The 20,598-nt window shown below is 39.7% G+C and overlaps 1 protein-coding gene across 3 annotated transcripts in view; it reads left to right on the top strand.

Annotated features, from left to right (window-relative positions):
* Positions 1-20,598, top strand: part of LOC119232758 (guanine nucleotide-binding protein G(q) subunit alpha) — a 418,504-nt gene that overhangs the window by 8,854 nt on the left and 389,052 nt on the right. For 2 of the 3 annotated variants that reach the window (XM_054689834.1, XM_054689836.1), the window contains exon 3: positions 10,897-10,982. The exons of the other annotated variant lie outside the window; for it this stretch is intronic. The gene's annotated coding sequence lies outside the window, so the exon portion shown is untranslated. The remainder of the gene's footprint in view (positions 1-10,896; positions 10,983-20,598) is intronic. 3 annotated transcript variants of the gene reach the window in all.

Here is a 20,598-nt window from a genome sequence, read left to right as displayed (position 1 = left end):
TACTACCATCTCTTTTTATATCCTGGAGGATATATGTTTTGTTTGTTTGTTTGTTTGTTTTTTTAGATTCCACATATAAGTGAGATCATATCTTACTTCTTTTTTGTGTGTCTGACTTATTTTATTTAGCTTAATATACTCAAGGTCCATCCATGTCAGCACAAAGGACAAGATTTTCTTCTTTTTTGTGGTTAAGTTCTATCTATCTATCTATCTATCTATCTATCTATCTATCTATCTATCTATCTATCTATCTTTCTATTGCTTTTTATCCATTCATCTGTCAGTGGACACAAGCTGCTTCTATATCTTGGTTATTATAAACGAACATGGAACATGGGGATGCTTATATCTTTGCAAGTTAGTGTTTTTGTTTTCTTTTACTAAATGCCCAGAAGTGGAATTGGATCATATGGAAGTTCTATTTTTAAGTTTTTGAGAAACCTCATACCATTTTCCATAGTGACTTCACTAATTTACATTCCCACCAACACTGTACAAACGTTTCTTTTTTTCCATTCTTTGTCAACACGTGTTATTTCTTGTCTTTTTCATGATGACCATTTTAAAAAATAATTTATTTATTTACACATAGAAGAACTGGGATACAGGCCAGAGGTATGGAGGTGGGTGTGTGAGAGCATTCACCAGAGACACAGTGGGGAGCAGAACAGGCAGATTAACTGAAATACACTGTGGAGGGGAGCAGCAGGTGAGGTCTGCTGCAGGATATGTGGGTTAGGACATAGAGGTGAAAGTGCTGAGATTTAACCCCTAGGCCACCAGGGTCCCCACAATGACCATGGCAAAAGCTGTGAGGTGATTCCTCATTGTGGTTCTGACTTGCAGTACCCAGATGATTAGTGATACTAAGCACCTTTTCATGTACCTGTTGGCCATCTGCATATCATCTCTGGAAAAATGTCATTCACCTCTCCTGCCCATTTTTTGTTTTTGTTTTTGAGTTATAGGAGTTCCTTACTCGTTTTGGATAGTAACTCTTATCAAATATATGATGTTTAAATATATTCTCCCACTCAGTAGGTTGTCTTTAATTCTGTTGACATTTCCCTTCACTGTGCAGAAGCATATTAATTTGATGTATTCCCACAGGTTAACTTTGCTCTTGTTATCAAATCCAAAAATTAATCACCAAAACCAACATTAAGAACTTGCTACCTATGTTTTCTTCTAGTTGTTTTATTGTTTCAAGGTGTTATGCTCAAATCTTTGATCCATTTTGAGTTCATTTTTGGGTATGATAGTGATCTGGTTTCATTCTTTGGCATGTGACCATCCAATAATTTTTATTTTATGTGGAAGGAGAAGTTTTGGGTATCCTCAATAGTGCTGATTCATTAAAATTAGGAGGAGAACTGAGAAAATCAAGTGAGGAAATAATCTCAGCAGTGTAACTTCCTAAGCAGTGTATCACAACTCCAGGGGGTGGAGGGAACTGGTGGGTTAGAGCTGTCAGGAAGGTGACTCTGGGCCTTGCTCACCCCCTACCTCAAAATAAAGGTGGTTTGTTAGTGACCTGCTTCCTCTCTATCTTAACCCCAGGGAACCTAAAGATCTGAGTGAGTGACTCATGTGAATGAAATGTATATTGTAGTAACCTTAGCTACCTACTGCTGGCCACAGCAAAGTGGCCTTTTGCCTCCCTAACAGGAAGAGATGAGGGTGTAAGGAAGGCAGAAAGTCTTGGCAGAGGTAGGAGGAAAGGAGGACATTGTATTTTTTAGGCTTGGGCAAGAAATATTTATACATCCCCAAGTGGCACTCAGGTCACTCTCTAGCCACAGGCATGGCTCTAGTTGTGGTTGGGAGGGCCAGGGCAAGGTCTTGGAGGATCTGTTGTGTCTCAAGTGTTAATCTGGGAAGCCATCTGAATTCAATTTTAAGGTCTTCTGCTGGTTGGGCATCAGAGGCGGCCCTCCTTACAGAGTGTGTATCCTTAGTACCTGAATTGGCAACTTTTTGCAGGACAAAGGGATTGCCCGTCCATCGGAATGGGAGTGTTCATGGTGCAGCCACACAAAGCTGGGGAAAAATGAGTGTGGGGGAGTTTGATAGATGTTTGGGAGAAGAGGAAAATTATGAGAAGGAGAAGAATGAAGCAGCAGGTAGGGGATGGAATATTCCCTTCTTACTAATTCCTGGCTCTCATCCTGCTTTATCCTACCCATTGTCCACTCCTCCTTTGCCCTCCCCCACCCTCTAACCTGATTCGGGCCACAGGACGTTGTGCCTAGCCAAGTCTTAATGGCAGGCATATGAGTGATTCTAACCATAACACAAAAGTATCTGTATACATGGATCTTGTTAGACTAGGGATTGCCCTGCTTGAGAATGTGATCTTGGTACCCTATCCTGGCTATGTTGGCTAAGCTATGTTGCCACAGCTTATCCTTGATGCAAACTGTTTGCTCATCAGGGTTGGGTCGCCACCTTGTGGCCATCATCAATTTGAACAAGCCAAAGAAGTTGTCCTTCATGGCTTCATTAGCTGATGCCCTTGTGCTATGAGTTCCATGGTCCTGGGCTCACCTTGGATCCCCACTCAGGCTGAAGTCAGTGTGGCCAAGGACACTCAGTGTTTCCTCATCTTCATCCTCATCCAGGACACAACCCAGCTGCCCTTACTAGGAGAAGTGCGGGGCAGTGTGTCTCACCAGGTCCCCACTCTCCACCTGTTAACCTACCGTAGCTACTAGGTCCTACAAAAGCAACCTTTCGCTCCTATTGAGTAGGGCAGTCCTAGAGATTATGTGAAGACTGGAGTCTGAGAAGACTAATTTCTGATTTTTTAGTAATCTCTTGAACATTACTATATAGCTTACATTGCATTTGACTTTTTCCAACTTGAAATTCCGAGATTCTCAGTCACCATTAGACAGAAATGACAGGAGTAGAGACTCAGAAGATAACCCTCCCATGCCAGTGATCTTTTTTACATATTTGGGAATCAAAGACTTCTCACCAATGGATAATTTGTGGCTTGAAATAGCTCTTACCTTGGGTCACATAGAAAGTTATTCCTGGGCCCCCTATCTGTGGATTTCCCCCATACAGATGTAGTTGATGAAACAAACAGGATTTCCATACTCAGCGGGGCTAGTATGAGAGCTACCCCAAATGCAGAGGGGAAATTGTCTATGAGAGACACTCAAGTCTTGTTCTATTAGAACAATGTTTTCTTCCATTTCTCCAACTCTTGCCCATATGGGAAAATATGTAAGCAGGAAGGCTCTTTGGCTGAATAATGTAGGAAGGTGAGGACACTTGTACTAGAGAACATTTTCAAATATTTTGTGCCCATCCCCAGAGCTCATGGATCGTATCACCCAGGGGCCATCATTCGTTTGTTCAGAGTTGTATAGAGAGTGCAGAGTTGTGTTGCAATAGATGTCACTGATGTTGAACACAGGGAAAGGGGATTCCCTGGGGATATATACCACCAAACCTCATGCTTATATCACATGAACAAGTAGATGTTTTGTCCTAGATTGTCGCTAGTTTTATGCCAGATCATATAATGAAGTTCATTCAAAGCTCTTTTTGTAGGAATAAATATAGAAGTTGTTTACAGTTCTTGTCTTTAAAAAAGATGTACATACATATAGGTATATAATATTTAGTGTTTCCAGGATAAACCTCCACTTAACGAAAGTAATACCAGCACGGAATATGGTAAAAAGGCAGGTCTAGCTCCAGTGTCTTTGTAGCATACAATTAAGAATATACTGAAAACTTTAGCCCAGGAAGAGTCCAGCAAAGTAGCTACCCAAAGATGTTCAAGTCTTATGGCTTGGGATTTTCTATTTGTGACAGCAGTATTTCCCCCAAATGACTGTAACAATATTTCAATCCAGTGTTCTTGTCCAGAGCTTTACTAGTTGAAGTCTGTTTACCTTTCCCTTAAAGTTTTGTGGAACTTCATGGCTATCTCAGTAATGATTAGAATATAACACATGTGATTGTATTCATTTCGTAAGGTCCATTTCTTTTGGAGATCTGTAAGGGAAATTCAGCCCCAGCTCTCTTTCCCCACTTGTGGTAGTTGCCAGAAATCCTTGGCATTCCTTGGCTCATAGATACTTCATTCCAGTCTCTGTTTCTGTTATCACATGATGTTCTGCATCCAAATTTCCCTTTTCTTCTGAGAACACCAAGCAGTATAGTAAGACCCATCCTAATTCATTATGATTCACCTTAATTTGATGACTATCTATAAAGACCCAGCTTCCAAATAACTTCTCAAATAACTCTGGGGGTTAAAATGTGAATATGACTCATAGCAGGAATTTAGAAAACCTAAATAAGGGACCAGGAAAAAAACTAATTATAATAAAGAAAAAATCAAAATCAACAAGCAACTATAAACCAGAAACACACTTCTGGGGTGGGGAGAAGGAGAAGAGGGATTAGGGTCAAAATAAGGGGCGGGGGGAATTGTATGGGGAATATGACCAAAATGAAAATGCGTACATTGTGCAAAAATGAAAAATGATGTAATAATTATATAAAATAAAATATATTAATTTTAAAAAGGGGAGAATTTAGGGAAGAGAAATAAAAAGATTATAAACTTTGAAAAAAAATGTGAATATGAGGGGATGGTTCATATCACAATGTGAAGTTAAATGATTTCTAAGGTTGAGTCATAAAAGGCAACCCAGTTTCTGTATCTTTGTAAGGAAGCTCACCTTTAGAAGCTAGTCACCATATTTTTGAGTCAGCCCAGGTTACGTGAAGAGGCCACATATAAGTATTCTGACTGACAATCCTAGCTCAATGGCTAGTATCAATCACCAATCATGTAAGTGACTAAGTTTTCAGACATTACAATTCCAACCTTTGAGCTGCCCCAATTGATGCTAAAATGAGCTGAATCCACTGAGCCCTGTCAAATTGCAGAGTAATGAGCAAAATAAATGCAATTGGTTTTTTTTTTAAGATTTATTTATTTATTTATAGAAGAACTGGGGGTACAGGCCAGATTCGTGGGAGGTTGAAAGGATTCAGCAGAGACAGAGCGGGGAACAGAACAGGCAGACTGACGAAATACACTGCTGAGGGGAGCAGCAGGCTCGACAGGAGAGGTCTGCTGCGCCATGTGGGACCCTCCCAGGCCGGCCGGGATCGAACTGGCATTGGCAGAGGCTGTAGACAGCTTCACAGCGCTGTGCTCAGCGGCCTGCGCCACCAAGGGAGGCCCTGTAGTTGGTCTTTTAATGGACTAAGTTTTAGAGTAGTTTTTTACATAGCATTTTATTACTGAAACCTTACCTAACACCTCCTGCCTTATCTGGGGTATCTGGAGTCTTTTGTGGTAGGATAAACCTCTGTAATGAAAATGTAGCCTTGGGTTCTGGCTGTGGATTTTTACTTAGTTCAGCCATTGTTTTCTCAGGAGACAGTTGAAGCAGATTGACTTGATGTGTAGGCATTACCTGCTTCAGCCTGGCTTCAGTAAAGATACAGCCAAGCATTTAATGTTTTTAAGCACTGCCTTTACTAGTGAGGTATCTCTCCTAGCTCTGTAGTAACAACTATTAAAGTGTAGCTCTGATATTTGCGGTGTAATCTGAGTTGAATGAAACTCTCCAAACTTTAGTTTCCACATCTGTAAAGTGAGCATAGTGATATCCACCTCTTTTATGTAAGATTGTGGCTCAATGTTTGGCCAATATAAGTGCTCAATAAATAGTTGGTACTTATTTTAATCTAAAGTAAAAATGTTCAAAATTTTTTTTTGTGTAAAGTGGTCTTACTAATGGAGATCATAACAATTTTGTAAAACATACACATACAGTAACATAGTCTTTGTTACATGCTACAACAAATTTAATAAAGGCATATTTATTAAATTTCATGGCACTAGGCCAAAGTGACTAGTAAGTTGATAAATTGAAAAGAATTTTCTTAATTTTTTTTCCTGCAGTTCCTTAAAAAAATAAGAGAAGACAAAAAAAATTGAAGCCTATCTCAAATGCTTGGAAAATCTAAATAGTTCCCTGTCTTGACAACAGGATTTATCCCCTATATTAGGAACAGACATGGCATGAGACTTAGTTTTGCTAGGATGAGTTTGAAGTCTACCAGATTATTTAGACTTGGGGAACACTTGGGTGATCCTAGAATCGTAAGAGAGAGCCAAGTTTAATGCTTTCAATTTATGCTGTTTTTATATGTGATAGTCTCCATATTTATTGCTGGTCATTTTATTCAGTCTTTTGCATATATGGGACATTTGGACATTTTATGAATTACAAAATAAATATGAAATTTATCAGCTTTGGTCAGAAAGAAGTTTCTTTCAACAAAGTCTATTTAGATATCTTTGTTTTGTTCTCATGCTTACCATTGGCTACTAAAGGGAATCCATTTGTATTTATATTATAATTTGACCTTTTATAAAGAGCATTTCTACTTGCTTTCACAAAACCAGGTTCTAGTGGTAAATGGCTTTTTCTCTCTGCATTCCATGAATGCTTAGCCACCCTGAATTTCCCTGAAAGCAACCAAAGCCCATACTTGGAAATCTGTACATTTGAAAATGTGTAGCTGGAGTCAAGTCTTTGTCTGGAGCCCAGAAAGAATACTTGATTCTGTTGCTAGGTGGCAATGTTCCTTTACCAAAGGGATGATTATTAGAGTCTGCAGGTTTCTTTCTGTTTCAGAAAGGGAAATAATGCCTTACTGCCTCTTTATTATCAACTTTGCAACCAGACTTCCTGGTTTCAGCCTACAAAAAGGCACCAGCACTGTCTGAAATTGCCAGGTCGAAATGATCAAAACAAAGTTTTCTTTCTTTTGGCCATTGTTCATTACAAAACTGGGCAGTCTATGTATAAAGCATGTGGTTGCTTCCTGTAGTGGTAAAAATCGTCTCTAGGCAGAGACAGGAGTTAACCCAGGCCCAAGTAAAGAAATGATGTAATCTTGTTCACTGACTGGTGGTATATTAAGTCCACAAAAAAGGTCTCACCTGGTGACTATGAGACATCTGCGTATGGTGAGCCTAAGAACTGCTGAGATTCTTTTTGAAAAAAAGATATTTTTTTTTCTCACTTCATAATCAGATAGGGATGCCAGATTTAGTAAATGGAAATGTATGACGACCAGTTAACATTTGAACTTCAGATGAATAATGCATTTTTTTGTCTTTAGTAAAAGTGTGACCCATGAAGTAATTGGGAGTTACTTATACTTAAAAAGTACATTATTTATCTGAAAATTTCTGAATCACTGGGCCTGGAGTGGAACTTAGAACCCGTATTTTAATAGAGTGTTCCCATACTGGTGATTCTCAGATCATACTTTCAAACAATAAGGATCTGAATCAGGCAGGTCGTGGATCTCCTTGAGAATCTGCTCAATTCAGTCTAGACTTTTCCCAGAAAAACTTCCCAAGAAAAACAAAGAAGCTCAGTCCTCTCACACGGTTTTAGGAGAAAGTAGGTTTGAACACGGATAATAAAATCCATGAACCCAGATGAAGGACCTAGTGTTGTCATCTCACATGCTTTCCTGAACAGTTCAAGTCTTGCATAGTAGAAAGAGCAAAAAACAAGTTCATTTCAGATTCTTCCTTCCATTTACCATCTTTACCCACACTTCTCAGTCCAAAGGAATTTTTTTTGTCTTTCCACAGATATGCCTCACAACTTTGTTTCCATTCCTATTTGAAAGTTTGCTTGTTAAACCAGAAGTGAACTGGGCCTCCCCGGTGGCGCAGCGGTTGAGCGCTGGGTTGCGAAGCTGCCCGCGGCCTCTGCGGTGCTGGTTCGATCCCCGGCTGCTCCCCAGCCACCGGAGGAGGGTCCCACATGGCACGCAGACCTCTCCTGCCGCCCACTGCTCCCCTCAGCAGTGTACTTCGGTCCTTCTGCCTGCTCTGCTCCCCACTCTGGCTCTGGTGAATTCTCTTACCCTCCCGCGCTTCTGACTGTACCCAGTGCATGTATAAAACAAACAAACAAACAAAGAAACAAACAAATAAATAAATAAATAAACATGCCTCTATTAAAAAAAATATTTAAACCAGAAGTGAACTGATTATTTATACATCATAAAGACCATACATAGTTATCACCAAAAAACTAAATTGCTATGAAAATTAGAAAATGAAAGAGTAATGTGTTATCCTACAACCCAAAGAAGTAGTGAGATAATCATTTTATCTTCATTAATTTTTTTCATAGTAATGTCAGTAATATAGTGATGTTTGGATCCAACCCTAAGTGTTCTGATGTACTTGGCATGGGCTATGTTCTGGACTCAACATTTTAAAAGGCTCCTTAGGGGTTGTAACATGCAGCAGAATTCAAGAGCTACTCTCATTAACTTGGTCTCCATGTTCTTTCTGTATTCTTGGTTAGTTGGGTAGAAAGGATGGTAGAACCTATTTGGAATCCATTATGATCATAGCTGATCAACATTTATCAAAATAGAAAGATCTTCTAATTATTAGTTCATGTTGGAGGTATGTCTCCAACTGATTATTTGTGATTAAGGATAGGGGAGCCCTCCTTGAAGAAATATGATTAGGTCAGAATAAGGGAAATTTATATGCAGGAATTATTATATTTCACCACAAATCTATGGCGTTGCCTGAATTCATATGACTGGTGAGATATAATCTGGGCTGAAGAAGAAAAGAGACCAATAATGGCAACACTCCAACAGAAAGACATAACAATAGAGTTATGATTTGAGGTACCATGACAGACCCAAGTCACTCGAAGTAATATAGCCATGCTTCAGTGACTTGAAGTCATATCTCCAGCGGGCAAATATGTGATGGACGGGGGCCAATGGTTTCCTTTATCCTCACAAGAAGAACTTCATCACTACCCTAATACCAAACTCTTCCAAGGCTGGCATTGAAGACTCCAGTTTGTCCATGAAGGGTGAGATTTATTGCAAGGAAGTTGCTGTGGTAGTCTAAGTGCCAAACATCTAGTGTTCACTGGTCCAGGTAACAAGGGTTGTAAATTATCATGGCAACCTTTAGACTGTCACTGAATTTTGGGAACAGATTGAAAGAGTCTTGAGGCTTATTTTATGACAGGTCTCATGAAGCCTCTAAGACTGATTATTCCCTTGAAGAACTTCATATTCACAATCACTTGCCCCCATATAAGGATCTAAGGATTCAGAGATCCTGGAGAGAAGGACTGAAATGGTCAGGGGCTTCTCCTTCTCAGGGCCCACACATCGGAAACAGACATTTTAACTCTTTTGCTGATGGTGAAAAATATGTGTCAAGGAACTCAGATGGAAATTCTCATGTCCATAATACAGCACAGTTGTTGCAGATAACTTATAATTTGCTAAAAATTTATGGTAGTTGATAGACCAGCTGCTATTGTTTATTAATAAAGCAATACAGATATATACCATAAATATCTTATTTCTGTGTTTCGACAACTGTGTTTCAATATGACTGGTATCCTACCCTCGGTAATTCTATGTGTTTTATTTTAAACATTTCTAAACATGGATAGGGTTTCGTTTAGTATTATATTGATTTGTGATGCTTACTACTTCCATATTTTAGTTTAGAGGTAATTTAGGTATTAGAAGGAGAAAACTAGCAGCAGGAAATAAAGGAATTTTACACTGTTATAGCTTACATTCTTTCATTCCACACGTTATTTCCTTCGTTCCCAGGGTATCTTTTTCATCCAATAGCATGACTTACATATGCTAATTTGGTTTCTCATAGAGCCACAGTTGAATTACCTTTCCCAGTGAATAATTATTTGCTTCCCAATGGGAGACTAGGATGATTCCTGCTGGTTCTATTGCAGAATCAATGATCAGGTGCATGAATGAGTCTCCCAAGCACTCCCAGGAGACAGCTCTCCTTTCTGTGCTCTATCCCATTGATGGGGCCTCTCTGTTTCACAGTGTTGGGGATTGTAATTCAGGTACTATGCTTGTTTTCTATGTCTCCAGGTCATAGGTAAAGTTGTGAGTTTTCAGGTCCGCTCCTGTTCAATGTTTCAAAATCAGTAGTAGATACAGCCCTGTGATGATTTATGTGCCCAAACCCCCAATGATAACTTAGGAATAAATGTCAAGAATAGAAATGGAAATTATCTATTCCAGGAGACCTAATCATAAACATTCTCAGGGCTATTTTTATTGGGGAATGTGCTGCAACACTGCTCCTGAACTCTTTGCTCAGAAGGACACAAGCCAGAATAGCATCTTAGAATCTTGTTTTTTTTTTTAAATAATATATTTTATTTTATATAATTATTAAATCATTTTTCGTTATTGCACAATGTGTGCATTTTCATTTTGGTTATAGTCCCCATGCAATTGAACCCCCCTTATTTTTACCCTAATCCCTCCTACCCCCCATAGTGTGTCTCTGGTTTATAGTTGCTTGTTGATTTTGATTTTTTTCTTTATTATAATTAGTTTTTTTCCTGGTCCCTTATTTAGGTTTTCTAAATTCCTGCTATGAGCGAGACCATCCGATATTTTTCTTTTTTTTTCTGGCTTATTTCGCTGAGCATGATCCCTTCCAGCTCCATCCATGTTGCTGCAAATTGCATGAGTTTTAACAGACACAATGGTAAAGGAAGCTTACTTACATTAGCACAAGTGAGTTAATGTTCAAAACAAATAGAAACGTGTTTGTTAATGTGCATCTTGACATCTCCCCTATAAGTCAAGTAAAATGTATTTTCACCATATGCTTTTCTGAGTTCTGTGTAATTCCCCACATGAGGTCAGTCCATTTCATATTCAACAAATTTGATAAAATGCATGGAGACAAAAGAAATGGTACTGGGGCAGATTAGTATATAATGCTGAGTTGCTAATAGTTTTTAACTAATCTCAACATTCCCTTCATTTTTTCTTGGATCTGAGACCTGAGAGGAAGAGTCAACAGGTATCCTTGCTGCTGTTGGTATTAACCATGAGGAAAAAATTGAGGATGATATCATGGCCAAGGGGTGAGATTTCTTGAATTCTTCCTTGTTTATTTATTTGTTTAGGAAATTATAGGTCTTCTGTATATATTTTGTACCTTGCCTTATAGATTTTATGTATCATTTATTTTCTTTGTAATGATGCGTTAGGTTTATAGATGCTTAAGTTTAAACAACACCATTTTAATGGAAAAAGGTCATGGTGAGACAGTGTTTTCCATAATCTTTATTTTGACAAAAAGGCACAAAACAGTTCATTTTCAAACAATTATTAAAATAACTAAGCAGGGCCTCCCCGGTGGCGCAGTGTTTGAGCGCTGGGCTGCGAAGCTGCCCGCAGCCTCTGCAGTGCCGGTTCGATCCCCGGCTGCTGGGCAAGGGTCCCACATGGCGTGCAGACCTCTCCTGCCGCCCGCTGCTCCCCTCAGCAGTGTACTTCCGTCCTTCTGCCTGTTCTGTTCCCCGCTCTGGCTCTGGTGAATTCTCTCACCCTCCCGCACTTCTGACTGTACCCAGTGCTTGTATAAATAAATAAATAAATCTTAAAAAAATAAAATAACTAAGCAAATCAATGCCTTTTGCATTTGATAGAAAATAATTCTGTGAATGAGCCCCTGGTAGCCTAGGGGTTAAGTCTCACACTATCACCACCATGGCCTGAGTTCTATCGTTGGCCCCGGAAGCTAACTCACATGACACAGCAGACCTATCCTGTCTCACCCGCTGCTCCCTTTAGCAGTGTATTTCAGCAAATCCATCTGTTCTGCTCCCTACTCTGTCTTTGGTGAATCCTCTCACCCCACCCACACTGGGCCTCTGGTCTCTACCCAGTTCTTCTCTACACACACACACACACATGCACATACATATACAAAAGAATAGGCTTTGTACTGCAGGGTTTTCAGGGACAGTCTCAGTCTTCATGACTTTTGAGTCTTACAAGTGAGGAGATGTGTATGTAAACAAAGTACAAAGCAGAGAGAGGTAAGTGACATGAGAGACTTAGCTTGAAAGTCAAATTCCAAGTCTCATTCACAGAAACTTATGTAGAAAGTTTGCAGTGTGGTCCCAGAATCCCTAACAGGCATTTCAGAGTATCGGGTGCAGGTAGTCCCCAGACCATACATACTTTAAGAAATATTGACCTAGTGGTCTTTTAAACAATATAGCTTTTTTCCCCTTTTAATTAGCTTTATATTATTCCATTTAAGAACTCTGTTTCACAGTATGGAGATTACTCCAAAATTTATAAATAGATTTACTATATAATCCAATAATTTCTCTTCTAGGTATATATCCAAAGAATATAAAAACATTAATCTGAAAAAATATATGTGCACCTATATGTTCATTGCAGCATATTTACCATAGCCAAGATATGGAAACAACCTAAATATCCATCAATGGGTGGGTGATGGGAACTGGAAGACAAATATCAGATAATTTCACTTATATGTGTACTATAAAGAAACAAAACAAAGGAACGGACAAAATAGAATCAAAGCAAACCCTTGGATTCCAACTGTAGAACCGAGGTCATCAGAGGGGGTAGGAGAGTGGGAGCAAAGGGATGGGGACGCAGTGGACTGTTCAGGGTTATTGGTACTTTGGTGGTGGGCATGGTATGGTAACATGCATTTGACCTGTGCTCCTAAATACATAGAGTGTTGTAAACCAAATTTTACCTCAATTAAAAAAAAATTTACAAAATGTCATGTCAGTTACATCTCCATAAAGCTGGAAAAAAATCTGAAAAAAAAAAAAACTTTCATAAGGCAATTAAAATGTTTTTAGAATAGAACACTTAAATGTGATGAGAGAAAAAGCTCTCTGACACTTTAACTAAATTGTTACTAGATATACCATGCCTTCTCCGAAACCTTCTTGGGTAGAGGTTTTGGATTTCAGAATTTTTCTTTAAAAGGTGCTAAATAGGGCCTCCCCAGTGGCGCAGCGGTTGAGCGCTGGGCTGTGAAGCTGCCTGCGGCCTCTGCAACGCCGGTTCAATCCCTGGCAGCCGGTGAGGGTCCCACATGGCACACAGACCTCTCCTGCTGGGCCCTCTGCTCTCCTCAGCAGTGTATTTCGTCAGTCTGCCTGTTCTGTTCCCCCTCTGGCTCTGGTGAATTCTCTCACCCTCCTGCGCTTCTGACTGTACCCAGTGCTTGTATAAATAAATCTTTAAAAAAAAAAAAAGGTGCTAAATAATCTATCACTAATAAAAATGTTAACTTACATTCTTCTGTTGCATCAAAACTCCTCAGGATCTATAACATCTCCTAATCTTTCCAGCAGTACCCTCAAAATCTTCCAACACTGTTTCTGAGACTTTCCACATTTTTCTGAAATAATTTACAAAACTTGGGCCTCCCCGGTGGCACAGCAGTTGAGCGCTGGGCTGCCCGCAGCCTCTGCAGCACTGGTTCGATCCCTGGCTGCCGGCAAGTGTCCCACATGGCGCGCAGACCTCTCCTGCCGTGCCTGTGCCCGCTGCTCCCCTCAGCAGTGTACTTCTTCGTCAGTCTGCCAGTTCTGCTCCCCGCTCTGGCTCTGGTGGATTCTCTCACCCTCCCGCGCTTCTGACTGTACCCAGTGCTTGTATAAATAAATAAATAAATCTTTAAAAAAAAAATTTACAAACTTAGGTCTAGGTTTCAATTTTATTTATAATATGCTTCTGTTTCCATTGACATCAAACCTTAACATTTGAGTTCTACCATCCAGTTTGACTCAGCTTCTATAAGTTTTAGTTCTGTTTGTTATTTAGCTAATTTTTAATTCCCATTATATCTAAACTTGAGTATATTTGAGGGTTCTTGTAATGTTCCCCTTTTTCTCATGTGAGGCTGAAAATTGTTCAGTCCTAATGAGTTTTGCCATCCATCTGTTCCATCTGTTTTACATCTTCCAGAAAGTCATAAAGACTTTTGAAGGATGGGGCACAGCTTCAGGCTTGCAAATATCAGGTGTAGTTTTATAGTTGTATATAGTTCTTTATATTAATAAAGGGCTGTTTTGTTTCCCATTAAATATTTCTTGCAAATATTTGGGCTGTAGTCCCACAAAAAGGAGCAATGAGCATCAGAACAATATTGTTGGATACTTTGCTATAATGCTATTTTATAACATATAAAACTTCTCTTTCCCCAAATAGATACCAGACAGATAGTGACATGCAGTGTGGGCTCATGTGGATGTCTACATAAGACCTGCTATTTTGGCCAGAGTACTATGTAAGGAGACTGATGCTCTTGGTGTACTTGTGACAGCTGACATTGTCACTTGAGTCAATGTCATACTTTCAGGAAAAGAGGTACATTTAGGTACATTTAGGCATATTTTAAGTACTGGTAGGTGGAGTTGTTGTCAGAACTTGCTTTCTTTTCATTGTATTACTCAGCCACAACAGTGAGCCAGTATTTTAGACTTTAATAGCATTAAATTTGTGAGGATTACAGAAAATTAATGCATGAAACTTTTGGAATTTAAATTCTTATGGCGTAGCATGATAGGTGGCACTAGAATGGTAGCTCCAAACAGTTTCTCTTTATGTTGTTTTGTAGAAAATACAAGGAAAAAAACTCAGTGTGACCCTCAGCTTTGGAGTCAAGTAGCTTGCGCTGAGGTCCTATAATACTTTAACTTGTGCCCTCACCATCGTGGTCTCCACCAGAATATGGCCTCACATTGGTTCTGACCTGTTCATTTTATAAACTCACATCACATATATGAGCCAAGCTGTGGGTTCCACTGTGATGGAGTGGGGCTGGAGGTTGGCATGGAGGGTATTTTTGCTTCAAATAACCATTTAAAGAGAATTGGAAAGCATTTTTTGTTCATGGTGATACTGTGAAAAAATTCAGTGTAATTCAAATTCTAAGATCTGAAAAGAAATTTTAAAGTTTTTACTGAAACACTGTACCTCAGACTCAGATTTGCTTCAGAAAACTCTAAAAGGAAAGTGATCATCTCATAAAATAGTGTTGGTCTTGTAGTCAGAGCAGGAAAAATGTGAAACATGTCTTCTGTTTTCTCTTTCCTGTTTTCTTTGTCTACCCACCTTTCCCAAGAAAACATTAAGTCTCTGCTATGTTCTTTCACTGCCAACAGCACTGCAGTCTGGATTATACCATATGCTGAGACCCAGAGAAATAACTTTGCTTGGAAATGAACTGCTGTCATGACTTGGTATTTGCTTGTGTATTTTGTGAGCCACTGATGTTCTTGTATGTTCTGCTGACCCTCACAAACTTCAGAAATCCAGAGCAGTAAGACAAATAGACTTGGATTAATCCAATTTTAGAGGGTTTGAGGGAGCTCCACCCATCCCAGTGGAAGTTGTTCCAGGCCACAGAGGCAAAAAAGGAATTGAGACTCCATGTGAGTGAACACTCCAGTAGAGAGTAAACAAAATAAGAAGTGAGGAGGATGAGAATAATGGATTATAATTTATTTCAGATTTTAGTTTTAACAAACAGGGGAGATATTTTGTTTTCTGACTAAGGTTTCTATCTAGTGAATTCTGTGGGAGAAAATTGGTGTTTTTCATGTTCAGGGTGTTACTTACTTTTTATTTAGGCTTGTGATGTGAACTCTGGTGAGCTGCCTGCACATCATGATTGTGCACAGGGCACAGAAAAGAGAACAGAAAGGTGAATTTCTTGCATTAAATAACCTGTGGTCTTTAAGTTGATATACTGTTGTGACTTACTTTGGAGGTTCTGGGGGACAATAGCTAAACTAAACAGATTTTAGGAGGGTCCTCAGGAAAAGTGATGGATTGATTAATAATGGGGGAACTTCTCTAAGTCTGAGGGAAACCCCACTATTTTAAAATACAGTTGGACTCTGATAGGGTAACCAACTTACCCTGACTTGCCTGGAACTTTATTTGTTTTAGTGTCCCAGGAAGAGAGAGAGACTGACTTCTGAGTTATTGGCTCCCTCTACTCTGAAGGCATGGAGGTGAAGAAGTCCCTCTATCTGCTCTCTGTAAATGGAGGCCCAGGACAGCTGGTGTTGTAGTTTCATTTCAAACCCAAAGGCCTCAGAATCAGGAGGGCAGGACAAGATAAATCTCCCAGGTTAAGCAAGAGAGCAAAATCACCCTTCCTTTGCCTCTTTGTTCTGTGTAGGCCCTCCGTGGACTGGAAGATGCCCACCCACATTGGTGAGGGCAATCATTCTTAATCTATTCAAATGCTGATTTCTTCCAAATCCATCTTCACACATACACCTAGAATTTATGTTTTACTAACTGGGTCTTCCTTTGCTCTGTCAGAGTGACACAAAAAATTACCATCATACTCTTTGTGAGTGGAGGATAGCCCACCATTCGTGGACCTTAATCTCTGTTTACCATTCTAAGGGGGTAAAAAGGCAATCAAAAATGAAACTGAAAGTGCATCAAAAGCTTCAGTTGTCTCTGCCTGGCTATTACTGGGCTCCTAAGAAGCACAGTTATTAATTAGCTTGGTAAGAGGAGAGTGCTGGCTATTCATTGGTTATTTTTTTTTTTTATCTTGTGGGTGAGGTTACTGCATTTTTAAAGTGTGCACCCATGGAGGGCCTGTGCTTTTGTTTCTCCATCCGAACAAGGCAGCGTCTGCTTGCCAGAGACATGCAGGCCGTTCTTTTCTCCATTGGTCTCCAACAGGGTTTTGCCCTCCCCCCCACCAAAGAAATGTGTCAATGTCTGGAGACATTTTTGTTTGTCATAACTGGGAGGAGGGATGGGCTGTCATCTACTGGGTGAAAATTTGGGATGTTGCTATACATCCCCCAATGCACAGGTCAGCACCTCCCTCCTCTATAAAGAATCATCTTATCCAAAATTTCCATAGTACCAAGATTGTGAAACAGTGCTCTTCACTTCATTCTTTTTTTTTTTTAAGATTTATTTATTTATACAAGAACCAGGATACAGGCCAGATGCACAGGAGGGTGAGAGGATTCACCAGAAACAGGCCAGATGCGCAGGAGGGTGAGAGGATTCACCAGAGACAGAGCGGGAAACAGAGTAGGCAGACTAATGAAATACACTGCTGAGGGGAGCAGCGGGAGAGACAGGAGAGGTCTGCCATGCCATGTGGGACCCTCGCCAGCTGGCCAGGATTGAACTGGCACTGCAGAGGCTGTGGACAGCTTCACAGTGCTGTGCTCAACCGCCTGTGCCACCAGGGGAGGCCCTATTCACTTCATTCTATTCCACGAGGTGATATATGTAAATGGACCAGGCTACTTACTATCCTTTTCTCTGCAGGTTAGTGTGTGCTGGCACGTGTGGCAGCAATTCTCTACTTACATGTCTAGATTGAACCATGTTTTTGAACCTGTACTTTATAAGAGAGCCTTGCATTGTCTTGTGTAGTGAATTAGAGTAATGTTTCCCTTTTGGCTATTAATCCTCACATATGGTTCCCTCCAGTTGGAATTCTGTAAGAAAGTGTAGTGAATATTCAGTTATGATTTGAACATTCTTTGTTTCTGGGCAGCAGTTCCACCCAAATATCCTGAAAAGGTGGCCTCTTTCTATCTGTTATTCCTTATCTGTATATTTTCAACTATTCCCTCTACACAGACCCCTCCGTTCCTATCACTGGGGAAACAGACTCATATTTCCTCCTACAGTTAAAAAAATAAATAAAAAATAATTTTAAAAAGTCCTTTCCCTTTATTCTGCACATTTGTGTGTGGAATTTCCACATTTTAAAAAAAGATTTATTTATTTATTTTATACAAGAACTGGGGTATAGGCCAGATGCATGGGAGGGTGAGAGGATTCACCTGAGACAGAGCAGGGAATAGAATAGGCAGACTGACAAAATATACTGCTGAGGGGAGCAGCGGGTGCGACAGGAGAGGTCTGCTGCGCCATGTAGGACCCTCGCCGGCCAGCAGGGATCAAAGCAGCGCTGTGGACAGCTTCACAGCGCAGTGCTCAACTGCCTGTGCCACCAGGGGAGGCCCGGAATTTCCACATTTTTGAAGCTTTTTTGAAAAAGAAATGGCAAATTTAACAGAGCCCATTAAGTGTTCCTTTGATAAGTAAGGTAAACCCATGATCAGACCAGATATATGCCCATGATCAAAGCTACTGCTTTCATGTGGCATATTAATAATAAATATGGCTACTAATATATTGGGTGTTGGGCAGGGGGCAGGGTAAGATTAAATATTGACTCATCTCTCAAAGTGCCTGTTGAAATTTAGACACAAGAATGTTCAAGAGTCAAGAAAATTTGAAATTTTAGGATACTTTGAGTTGGGACAGATTCCTTCTTACTACGGAAGCCAGATCCCTACTTTCTCTGACTCCCTTGAAGCTAAAACACAAGCACATAACCTACCAGATTGGCCCAACCATGTGTCGCTATGTCAGGCTCAGTTACTAGTGCCAAATATAATCAGGGACCACACTGCATAATCAGTTGTGAAGGCCGTGGCATCGTGGTGGCCCTCTCCAAGCTCCAGAGGCAGTAGTCACATTCCCTGTAACTGTACCCATGATTCTGCAGGGTAGTAAAAGTAATGAAGAGAGTTTTCTCACCATGCAGTAGACTTTTGTGGGAATAGTTTTACAGATTTGGCATATTGTTCCTTGCTTCATGACTTCTAGAAATGGTTCTTCATCCTTCTTGGATATGAAGGGAGCTTCCCAATATAATTTAATTCATTCTTTTCCCAAATGACCCGAAATCTGTTTCTATTATTTGCCGCCAAGAACCTTGATTGATAGCCAGTTGATCTTCTTTGCAATATGGCAGCCAAATGTGGTATTAATAAGATGTAGTCAGGCACATCACCCCAAAATTGTATAATAACACCATATTTTACTTACTAGATTTTCTATTCTAACCTCTTCTCTTCCCTCCTGCCTCCATTTCTGGCGGCTATATCTGTTAAAGTAAGAATGGTAGAAATACACTTTTCTTTTCTGGATCCTTGGATCAAATCCCTTCTCTCCCCCTTAGTTGTATTTAAGCCTTGGGTACAGGGTAATAGATGAATAGCAAAAAGAAAAGAGAGGAAATAAGAGAGAACTGGTAAGAAGTGGGAATGTAACTGTTCAGATTTCAGTGCTCAATGACAGAGGTAGGCAAACTTTTTCTGTAGAGACAGCCAAATATTTTTTTCTTGGGTGTCATAGATTTTTGTCACAAGGACTCAACTGCAGGTACTGTGAAAGCCACCACACACAGCACATAAGCAAATGGTATGTTCCAATAAAACTTTATTTACAGAAGCAGGCAATAAGCCGGATTTAGCCCATAGCAATGATTTTCGAATCCCTGCTCTAGGTCATACTAAGGTCTAGTTTTTTTTCCCCATTTAAGGCCAGTTTTCTCATATTCCTTCATGTAATGTTTTATTGAACACTTATTTGCCCCCATAGTCATAGATTCCTGTAGCTGAAGGATCATATGGTCTGGAATGGGATCAGGTTGGAGTTTTGCCCCTTTGGCTTCCTGGCCATCCCCTCAACATTCTATCTTCAGTTCACACAAGTCCAACTTCTTATTGCCAGAGCTTGCATTCCCTTGTCTCAGGAATTCCTTTGCTCATGAGTTGGATAGACTTGTATGCCTCAGAGATTTCCAGGCACTCTTTCCCCTGAATCTGGGTGTGACTGTTTTTATCAATATAATATAGCAGGTGTGAGTTTGCATAATATCTGGGTCCTGGCTTCAAGAGATTGTCAGCATTCACTTCCTATCTTCCTTGGGACATTTGCTTTTGGAATCTAGATACCATGCTAGTAGAAATTCCAAAGAGTATCTTAGAGAGGGAAATGTGAAAAAGCCCCAGTACCAATTTGCTACACAGGAGAGTGAACCAAGAAGTGAACCAGCCATAGTTAAGCCACCCCAATTGATACCTTGGAGTAGGGATAAACTCTCCCTCCACCCCCACCAGCCCATCCCATTTGCAGATTTATGAGTAAAATACTACACTGTACAGTGTAGTTGTTTTAGCCTCTACATTTTTGGAAAGTTTTTGAATGTCTGTTACCCCAAACATTTTTATCAGCCTTTAACAAATAAAGGATCTGAATTTGAAAGAAACTAAGCCATCCTTGCCTAAGGTCAATTAGTAAATTACAGATCAGGATTTCAAAACTAGCTCTGCCAAATTCCAAAACTCAGGCCTTTTAAAAATCTCTCTTGTTTTTTCTCTAATCCAGAAACTAAACTGAACTAAAATGAAATAAAATAAAATAGAATGAAAAAAAAGGAAGCAATAATAGTGAAATCAAAACCACTCTTAGACCTGCCTGTATTAACCTTTTATTATTATTATTATTATTATTATTATTACTCTTGTCTGTCTTCTGCACTCAGTAAATCTCCTTTAGATATCAGTGTATCCTTAATTCTGATTTAGTGCTTGCCTCTTAGCATATATTCAATAAATATTTGGATGGATGGAACATTGGATTGTACTGTGGAAGCACAAGCAACCTTTTCAGTTAAACTAGAGATATAATAAGTAAACATGTGCTTTAAACATGTTTATAACTGAAAGAAAACTGAAGATGTATAAATAGTTAATAAGCTCTCCCACTCCATTCACCCCACTCCACCCCACGCAGATATCCATGTTAATAATCTGATTGCAGCCCTCCACATTTTTCTTCATG

Source organism: Talpa occidentalis, unplaced genomic scaffold (assembly GCF_014898055.3).
Source record: "Talpa occidentalis isolate TD23 unplaced genomic scaffold, MPIMG_talOcc4v2.1 talOcc4.7, whole genome shotgun sequence".
Lineage (NCBI taxonomy): Eukaryota > Metazoa > Chordata > Mammalia > Eulipotyphla > Talpidae > Talpa > Talpa occidentalis.
The sequence above is the reverse complement of the archived record's forward strand: the minus strand, read 5'-3'. Positions and strand labels throughout refer to the sequence as shown.